The sequence below is a fragment of the Sesamum indicum genome, linkage group LG2 (genome assembly GCF_000512975.1).
Source record: "Sesamum indicum cultivar Zhongzhi No. 13 linkage group LG2, S_indicum_v1.0, whole genome shotgun sequence".
NCBI lineage: Eukaryota > Viridiplantae > Streptophyta > Magnoliopsida > Lamiales > Pedaliaceae > Sesamum > Sesamum indicum.
Window position 1 is genome coordinate 3,333,834 of NC_026146.1, and position 11,456 is coordinate 3,345,289.

An 11,456-nucleotide genomic window follows, 5' to 3' on the forward strand; every position below is an offset into this window, starting at 1 on the left:
TATTGGTGGGTGGGGGGGGGGGGCATGGAGGATGGTGAGTTTAGAGAGCAATGATTGGGACTCAAATCCCTAAGCATGTTGAATTGAATCATTACCCCACACATTCATTACACATTTGCATGTGTCTTCAATTCATCCAACATTTATTAATTACTACTTTCATCTCAACTCTCTTCACAATTATTTAATAACAACATTTATTTCATAATTCATCACAATACCAACTCATATATAAACCCTTCTTAATTCAATATATTAAATATATTATATGGGCCAAAGAAAAGAAGAAAAAAAACTTGAAAAAATTCTAAAGTCCCATCATAGATGCATCTATGTACACACTTTTTAGATTCTTGATAAATAAAAAATATTAAATAAAATAAATTCACGTTAAACAACCATCCTATCGAAAAATTTAAATTGTTAGAGAGGGTAATGGATGGCAATGAGATTTTGTGTGATTATACGTAAATCTTTTATATTTTAAAAAATTATATCTAATATTCCTGATATTTATTTTCGTATAACAAAATAAATCTCTTTGTTAGTCAAAATTACTGGTTTACTAATATTAGCAAAAAAAACAAAAAAAAACCTAAGAATTACAATTTATATTTGCCTTGATTGAGTTATTATTGACTTATTGTATGTTAAATAATTTTTTTTGGACCAAATTACCCTTATACATTTTTCTTTTGTAAAAAAAGTTGTAGAAATACAACATCGAGGCAAAGCCTCCTTCTAGCCAGAAAATTACGACTATATGCCTGGCCGTGTAACACATGGGAGCTCCAGACACGGCCATGTGTGAAGCCGTGTTGGTCATTGTATCCGTGCTATTTCTAATTCCTATAAATGACAACTAACAGTAATGAGTGTGGACGGTTAAGTCCAAGCAGTCTATTTTTAACCTGATAAGTGTAGTTTTTTTATCATAAAAGATTTATTTGATGGACAATATTTTTTGTTAATATCAGTAAATTCAATAAATTTTGACTAATAAAGATGTGTATTTGTTAGACGGAACAAACGCTAGATGCAATTCTTTAAATCACACATGATCTTCATGTAATTACACAGAATCTCACGACAGAGCAGTGTATTTATCCTTAAAATGTAACATCTTGACAGGCCTCTCTTGTTTACATGCATGCAAATCCTGTCCGTGAAATCTTTCTTTATAAATGAATGATAACGAAACTCAAACTCAGGATCTCTTGTTTAGCAGGACTCCAGTACCACGATAAACGACCACATCATCTCATTAAGAAAAAAATTATTTAATATTTAATATCTTGATAAGTAAATTAGTGAAAAGGGCATGGTCTTGAGGTCATAGAATCCAACCTCTGGTAAACTTAGGTGATGTTAATATTGGAATTAATGATCATGATTAAGCATGGTGCATGCGCTGCGCCGCTCCCCATTATTCCCTTTTCCTAAGCTTCTTTAATTAATTATTTAATTATGTGATTCTGACATTAAAAAACTAAAAAGCAACAAATTAAAGTAAAAAATATATATATATTTTTGTACTAAGTTTGGTTTAAATTTAGTGGCCCCCACTCTACATTAATCATTATGGGATTATTAAACCTATGCAAGCCTACCTTCACAAACAAATTACTATATTTTATTTTTTTTTCTCTATTTATTATTATCATCATTATTATTATTCGAATTATTTTTTTAATTTTATTAATTTAAATTAAATTTTAATATTTTTAAATTTTGTAAAAAATAAATTGTTTTTACTTAAATTTTAAAAAAAATAAAACTAATACTTTCCTTTTTTTTTTTGTTGAGGTCATCTTCTTGGCAGATCACCATTGGCCGCATCATCCCAAACGCACCTTGGAGATGGCGTCTTGGAGACAAAACCCTTCTTTTTTGGCGATCGCCATTGCTTAGATTTCAGACAACGGGGGCGACATCATCTTAAATCTAGATTAAAACGATCACCCAGATCCAGAGGGACGCCCTCTCAAATCGAGCCATCACCCCTTCAAGTGAGGGCGACGAAGAGGTCAACCCCTTGGGGGAGGGGAGGGCAACCGAAAGGGACTACCCATCACCCCCTTCTATCGATTTAATTATTCGAAAGGATGATTTTTGAAAGGAAAAAAAGTTATAATTAAATATATTTTAAATAATCTATATTTTTTAGTTATAATAATTATTTTGGAGCTTAATAAACAATATTAAAGTGAAAAACTAATTAAATTGCTCGATACTCGACTTGAGAATATTGATTGTTAGAAGCTTATTTTAGCTCGATTCATTAGTTTGAACAACCAAACTTTAACTTAATTTTTTATTTAATAAATTTTGAAGCTCGGCTCGAGCTCGAATGCTTTATTAAAAAGATAATAAAATATATTAAAAATATTCAAACTCGATTTGTTTATAATTTAATTAAAAATGAAATTAATTTTAAATAATGAAGCTGAAACAACAATAATTGAATTGGAATTATTTACATCCCTAAACAAGAAGATAGACAAAGACATAAATAAAAGTATTAGAAGGAATGTTAGGTAAAATTGGGAAAACATGTGATTGATGATCCCAAAATTCTTACACATCAGAGGAAAAGGACAAGTGCGTGAGTCCAACCTCACCCTTTTGAATAGGTGTGAAGTCTTTGGAGCACAAATCTAGGAATGTTGTATGTATAATATTGAAAATGAGTACATTACTCTCTTATAAAAAAAATATAATAATTTATTTTTTTATTCTTTTTAAAATGAAGCAATTTACATCTTTATATAGGGAGGTAAATTGCTTTATTTTAAAAATTATATAGGAGTAAATTGTTGTATTTTAAAAAATAGAGGAGATAAATCTTTTTTATTCTTTTATAAGGGGATAATTTGCTCATTTGCGATATCACAAAGGGATTGCTTGTATTATATATATATATATTATTATAAAAAAATATATTTTTTATCATATCAATTTTTAAATATTCAAATTTATCTTTAAATTTATTTAAAATAAATTTAGTCAGAATAATGATTTTAAAAGTATTTTAATAATCTCACAATTTTATAATTTTTTTCTCTCACTCATTGCTCCATGTTTCTGTCTCTGCAAACTTCTTTATGTTTGTTTCTTTAACAAATTTCTATATTTTTAATAAATTTATAGTATATTTTTTTGTCTTCATCTTTATTTCGTATTTTTTTTATATGTTCGCGGAAACCACGTGCAACGACGATTAATATATGTATATATATTAGTAATTTTGTACATGATTTTGTGAATATGTAAAAAAATTATGATATAAAATAAAAAAAATAAATTATCAAAATAAATAAACGTGGGGCGAAAAAAATGTAAAGTGAGATAAGAAACGAAAAATAAATTATAATTATAAATTTATTTAAAATATGAATGTTTGTGAAAAAAAAAAAAGAAAGTAGAGTACTGAGTTCAGAAAAAATAAATTGTAATTTGTGAGATAATTAAAATTATTATTTTAAAATCAAATTCTATTTTATGGGAATAAATGAATTCAACGAAAAATTTGATTATTTAAAAGTTGGTACGATTTATATTACTAGGATCATCATGGGCTTGCTTGTTCCTATAATGAGAAAAAGAAAAAAAAAATATCTGCTGCTCTTGGCCTTGTGGACCCTCCAATCATGTTGGTGGGAAGAATCTTGATCAGTTGATGAGTTCTTGTCCTAATCATCAAGATTTCAATTTATTTTACTTTGAACTTAAATTTGATCGAAGTCACTTTTTTTTATTAATGTGTGTATTATTCTTTAGGGACAATTATATTTGTGTATAATTTTTTTATTTACATAAATCACTTTATTATTATTATTTTTTTTTGTATAATTACACAAATCACTTTTGGCAGTCAAAATAATAGGAATAGTTTGTGTATTGTTGTCGACGTTTCTAGATATATATGTTTAATTTTTCAAAAAATATAGATGATTTTGTGTAAATAATATTGTTATTTTTAGTGAGTGTGCATAATATTCAACATGCAGAGGGCTGATTTATGTAAAAAAACGTTAGAAAACAATGAAGAGGAATGAATTTAGACACTATAAATTGTTAGTGAGTCGATATGACAATTCACTTCTAATATACAATAAGTCTCCTGAAGTTTACGAGTACCAATTTCGAAAACTTCTATCAAGCAAGTACCAAGAGTATGTTTATTTATTTATTTAATTTCATCCCCTCCAATTTTTCCTCCAAGTTCCATTTTGAAATTTAAGGAGACATATCTCATTATAAATCTTTTTAAATTTATTTGTTCTTTCAATGTGGGAGATAATTTTACTAGATATATATTTTTATTTACAAGCTATTTTCATCAATCCTCTACTTAGCTTGTAATATAACGGATTCACAAATTTTCAATTATGTTTATGCATATAGGAAAGTGTCGTGTCGATTAAATTTTTTGTTACTACAAATATTCCAAAGCTAAAACGAAATCAAAGTGGTCGTAGCTTAAATCGAAATTTCAATTAACCATCACGACAAAGAAATTACTATTGGCTACAATATTAATGGTTATGACTAAAAATCATCGTATTAAATAATTATTATTAACAACAGTTAAATAAAGTTTAAAAAAAACTTAACTTTTCCATCATGAAAAAATATTTGCTACAGCTAAAAATCATGGTAGAGATATTTGTCATGGCTTTTAGTTATGACAAATATTTTAATCACCATCCAAAAAATTACAGCCAACAACTGTTGCGTGACCGTGATAAAAAAATAATGACAAATATTTTAACCACCATTGCAAAAATCACAGCTAACAACTGTTGCGTGGCCGTGGTCAATGACTATTTGCTCTGATTATTTATTATTAACCACGACAACTACTCCTATTTGGCAGTAATAAATATAATTGATTTGTCATAGTTTTTAAGCCGTATCTGTTAATAAGGTAGGAAATAGTTAAGTTTTTTTTTTATGGTGAGAGTAATATTATTTAATTTATCATATAAAAATTAACATACAAAAAATAAAATTAATGGTAAATATATAAATAATTACATCCAATGTCAAATAGTGATGATGTCCCATTAAAATTTATGACACTAGCTATGATTTTGGTGTGGTCAAATTATAGTAGATAACTAGAATAAATGATTTTGAGGGTCCACCCCAACTCAAAAATACATACCCTTATTTTATTTTATTTTTTGTCTCACTTTCATATGTCATTTATTTATTTAATTATTGATTATTAGTTGAATTAATTCATGTCAACTTATTTGGCTTTAAATATTGGCAATTAACATAATGGTCAATGCAGTTATTAGGAGAAATTACAACGAGCTTCTCTGAAATTTTACATAATTATAAATATTTTCTTGTTGTTTGAAAAATTATAAATAGTTCATCGTTGTTTGGAAATTACAATAATAAAATTATGTAATTCTTGATAGAGATTTGTCAAATTTGCTCGTAGTTTAAAAAATATAAAATTATAAAAAAATAGGATGAAGTGGATGGAAAATTTTAAAAATTTATTAAAAAAATTATCTATTTAGTCCATAATATGTTTTAAGAAATAAAATTACACTTTCATCCAAGAATTACATAATTTCATAAAAAATTAGGGGGTATTTGTAATTTTTCAAACAATGAGGGAGTATTCATAATTATGACAAACCTTAGGAAAAGTCGTTGTATTTTATCCTTCCATTTGTTCTTCCTAACCAAACATGATTTTTATTTTCTCTGTACACCACTTTTTTCTTTTCTGTATACGCTCCTCTGTATAATTGTAAATAATTCAAGTCCAGTCGAGCACACAATTGTTCCAACTTATTTTAATTAATATCGGGCATGAAAAAATACGTTTGAATTCGAGTTGATTATTACTCTCATCAAGTTCAAATGAATTCTAATTGGATCAACATAAATCGAACTCAAATGATTTAATATTTTAAGTATATTTTATTATTTTTACACTAATTAAATCGAGTTCGAAAACTTATGGAATAAAAAAAAATTGTTCAAATTTAATTTTAAAGGTAAACAAATCAAATTTAAATAAATTATTACTAATTAATTTCAATCGAATATTAAATTACCCAAAATTAAAATATAATTAAATAATGAAGGAATCAAAAAATCCACATGGGGGGAGCCCCTAAATGTAAATGTAGTAAGAACCGTACAGAAGTCCACCCTGTCTTCCTCCTTACTTTTTTGACTTTTTATTACAACGTGGAAAAAGGGAAAAAGAGGGAATATTTACCTCATCCACTTTATACACAACCCTCTTACCAATATATTTATAATATTTTTTTTAAAAAAAGACACCGCACATTCATAAATGACGATTAATGATATTGTTGTATTAATTTTTTGTGAAATTAATTAATACAATAATTAACTTATTTAATTTTTTTAAATTTTATATTAACTAATAAAATAGTTTTATTTTTTTATTTTTTCAATATAATCTATTATTTTATTTTTTATTTATAATATGTTCAAAAATATTAAAAATTATTTACTATATGCACGCAAGAATAACATGTCACAACAGCTAGCACTAATATTAAAAAAGAAAAAAGAAAATTCCCTCCATGTTTACAAATGAGAGTTAGTAATACAGCCGCATTAAATTTTAAATATAATAATTTATATTTATAATCAAATAATTTTTGAAATTAATTACTTTTTTTGTAAAAATAACTTCACGTTGTTTTAACACTACTATATCAATTTTTCTGTTATGTCGATAATACTTTAGGTTGGTGTTTCTGAATCTTTCTTTCATTTTTTTTTTGTTCAAAATGCAATTTTTTTATATATTTTATTTATATTTATAATTTATTATATACGTATATGGATGTCGTGATACGACGGCTAATTTTTTTTTTAAATAAAAAGAGAGAGAGAGATATTCAAAATAATTAAATAATTAAATGTATCTTTTTTTTAAAAAAAATGAAATAAATAGTATGTGTTAATTAGAGTTTTATGGCATGAAAGGAGGCGTGGCGAAAAGTGTTGAGGAATGATTATAGAGATTAGAATGTGGGTGGAGTGGCAATCATAGCATTCACGCTCATTCATCTTTTATATTCAATATTTATTCATAATTTTATGTACTTCTTCATCTTAAATTTTTATTTTTTTCTAAAGTACAATTCAAAGTATAAAATAAAATAAATAAATTATTTCGTGTATTATAAATGAGAGTGATTTCGAGACTACGGTAAATTAATATTATTTACTATGATCAGTCAAATTAATTCAGGAATGCTTACGTTTCCATCTCATGATGTTTGGTGTAATTATATGTAGGCCCTCATATGATTTAGGAAATTACATCTAGCATTCTTGAGGTTTGCTTTCGTCCAATAAATAAGTCCCTTCGGTAGTCAAGATTCATCGAATTTGCTTTTATTAACAAAAAAAGAATAAAAAAAATAAATCTATATTGACCCCTGATTGACTTATTACTGATATATTGTAGGTCAAATAAATTTTTTATATGACCAAAATACCTTTATATGTCTTCACGACTTAACGCATGTGAGGATGTATATCTTCACCGTTATAAGGATACTTTTAGTCTGAAAAAGATTCTTAGAGCTGCAATAAGTCATTAATCAGTCAATCGAGAGTAAATATCAATTTTCATTCATTTTTTTATTAATATTAGTAAATTCAATGAATTTTGACTAACGGGGGACTTTTTTGTTAGATATAAGCAAACTTCAGGTGTGCTAGATGTAATTTTTCAAAACCACATTCTGTAATTATACCAAACTTCAAGGAGGAGAGTGTAATTATCCCATTAATTTATGTATGCAAACGTCTCATATTCGTTGTAGATGAAGAGTTTGAACGATTTATAAGCACCCAATGTCTCCTATCTCTGGGAGGTATATTTTTAGACAAAATTGTGAGGCTCATATGAGTTAGAGCAGACAATACCTTGCACAATGAGGCACCAATTAAGTCACAAGCAACATCATTAATTAAGATTGGTTATGGTCTAAACTGTATTTGTTGTAGTGTGACGATGTCAAAACATTTGAAAATATATCTATTCTGATGTAAAATATGTGAAATTTTTAAAAATATATAAATAAAAATTTGGATTTTTTTTAAATGTGAAAAAAAGATTAAAAAAAAAAGAGTAGTTATAATTAACTAAAAGGATATAAATGTAAAATTACGAGTGTAAAATATAATTATTCATAATCCCTACCTACTGAGGGTTTTTTATGACAACCACCTCTACTGAAATTTGATATAATTATAAATACTTCATTGAAATTTAAAAAATCTTAAATATCCCCCTAATTTTAATGTATATCTAACAACGAGACCGTTTCATTAGTTTTCTTTAAGTTTTCATCTAAATTTTGTGGTGAATTGTCTAAGATGCCATTTTAGATTACGAATTATAATTTCTTTTATAATTTTTAAATTTTTCTAATATATTTTTATGGACTAGTATCTTTGTGGATCATTTACTTTACTACCCTCAATTCTTTTATTTTTTATTTTTTTCAAATATTAAAAAAAATAAAAATAAATAAGAGTAAAGGAGTAATTTCTACCTCGTCATCTAAAGGCTACTTCTATTTGAATAAAATACTTATAATTTTTTAAATATTAAAAAAATATTTATAATTATATCAAATTTAAAGAGAGATAGACGTAGTTTATAAATATGTGTATATATAAAAATGATGTCCACACATCTAACATAAATATTCTTAAATAGGACAAGTATGATTAGGACATTCATCTAGAATATGAATATATATATATATGTGTGTGTGTAAGAATGAATGTAAATGGGGGATATATGACCCCACACTCACACTCACCATCATTAATCCCACTTCCAATCTTCCCAACTGTCTGTTTGTTCATATTCCTCTTTATGTTCTTTTGTTCTTTTTCAAACAATCCCATTGCTGTTTTAACCTTACAACACTTTCTTTCTTTACACTCACTCTTCTATTCTTCTTTTACCAATTTGCCCTCATTTTTTTTTTGGGGGGTGGGGGGTGGGGGAGGAATTTAGGGGGCATTTATTTTATATGTGGGATAAATATGTAATATGATAAATTAACAATTTTTAGGGATAATTATATTTACACCCCTGATCTATGATTTATTTACATAAATTACTTTTGTCTTTTGCATAGTTACAGAAAATTACCTATGACAGTCAAAAGATAGGAGTAGTTTATGTAATGATACCAACATTTTTTGAAGGATATGTGTTAATTTTTTTAAAAAATAAGATGTGGTTTCTGTAAGTGATAATAATATCTTGGTAGGTGTATGTGTAATTATCTAAAAGATAGGGGTGGTTTGTATAAACAGAACATATATAAAGGGGTGAAAAAGTAATTATCCCTAATTTTTATCAGTGTCTATCTGATTGGATAAAATGTGAGGTATAGTCGGGTTAAATTACCATATCCCAAGGCCGAATACAGTATCGGGCTTTATCCAGATACGGATGGATTCTTAACGGGTTGCCGTTTGTTACAATAAATCATGAATAAGAGTGTATTGAATGCACAAACACACCCATGTCAAGCCTTATATAGACTCCTTAAACGATAATCAAATAATTATTCATATACTCAATACACAAAATACTGAATGTAGTATGAGTTTAATTGAATTTTGGTATTAAAATAGAATAAAGTCTTTAAGTATTTAACTAAAATTTCAAATGCAATAAATGCATGAATTTGATAGATTGATTTTTCAAGGTGAATAAATGCATAATGAATGGGGAGTAAATAGCACACCTACATCAACAAGGCAACTCATCTTTCTAGGTACCTCACACAACAAGGCAACTCATCTTTCAGGGATAATTACACTTTCTTTTCTTGATAATATTTAGTGTAATAACACATAAATTTTTTATGATTTGAAAACTTACATTTGATATCCTTGGTATTTGCTTCTGTCTAACGAACAAGTCATTCTCATTAGTTAAAATTCACCAAATTTATTAATAATATAAAAAAATCCAAAAAAAAATCTATATTTACCATCGATTGACTTTTTACTAGTTTATTGAAGTTCAAATAATTTTTTTTATGACCAATTTAACCTTATACATCTCCACACATTAATGCATGTTATGAGGTATATTTTAACCGTTGCAAGTAGGGGTGGCAGAGGAGTCTCGCGAGCCGGCTCGATTTTGAGCTCGACTCGAGTTCAGTTGTGGCTGTTGCTGGTGAACATTTTTTTTTTTTTTTATATATATAATTTTATATTTAATATTTGATTAATTTTATAATCAAAATTGACCATATATTATAATTATTAATTAATATCATATCATATATTTTGAATAATAATAAATTATGGTATTTTTATTTATACATTTAATTTTTATACAAAAATAATTTAATCAACAACTTAATAAATTATAGTATTTTTTGTAATTAAAATTATTATTTAATATGACATATATAAATTTTATGTTATATTTTAATATATATTTGTATTACGTTATATTCTTTTTAAATTGAAAAGTAATTCACTAATGATTTTTTATTTATTTTTGAATTTTATATTTATATTAGGATACTTGTTATGCATTATGCAATCTATTTTATTATTTATAAATTTATGTTAAAATTTAGTGATTCCTATGAATTAATCTAAAAATAATAATAATGATAATAATAGCGATGGTAGAATAATTTTAATTATTATTTTATTATATATATAATAAGATCAAAAAATTTAATCAATAATTACGATATCTTAAAATTTGGGCACCTGATTCACACCAAATTTAAATATATATAAGATTGTGTCCATTGACGGTTTGATTTAAAATCACATGGCCTGATTCTATGATACACCGACTTTAATGATTATTCTTATATTTCGAGTATGATATCTTGACATCCGTATATCCAATAAGTCTAAAACTTTACCAAGTGTATTTTTCTGTAAGTATGATCATATTTAACGGCCTGATCTGAATTTTGATAGTCCGATTGACGTATGTTGTTCAACAATGTAAGATGATAGTTATATCAATGTAATACTAACATTTATAAACATATAAATTTGTTGCAAATTATGAACATATATTAATCTCAACTATAAAATGTTTTTATGTATTTCAATTGCAATATTTTAGATAATTGATACTTTTCTATAACTTTAAACTGTCCAGAATATTTTTTATTTTTTGTATATTTTACTAATTATATTACTACTAAACTAATAAGTAGTTTATATTTATAACAATAAATTAGAATTTCATATTATATTTTGGTATATTTATAATATAGTATATATTATACAATCTATTTTATTACTTATAAATTTATGTAAAAAATTGATGATGCCCATTATTTAATCTAATAATATTAATAATAATAATAATATAGTATACATTATACAATCTATTTTATTACTTATAAATTTATGTAAAAAAT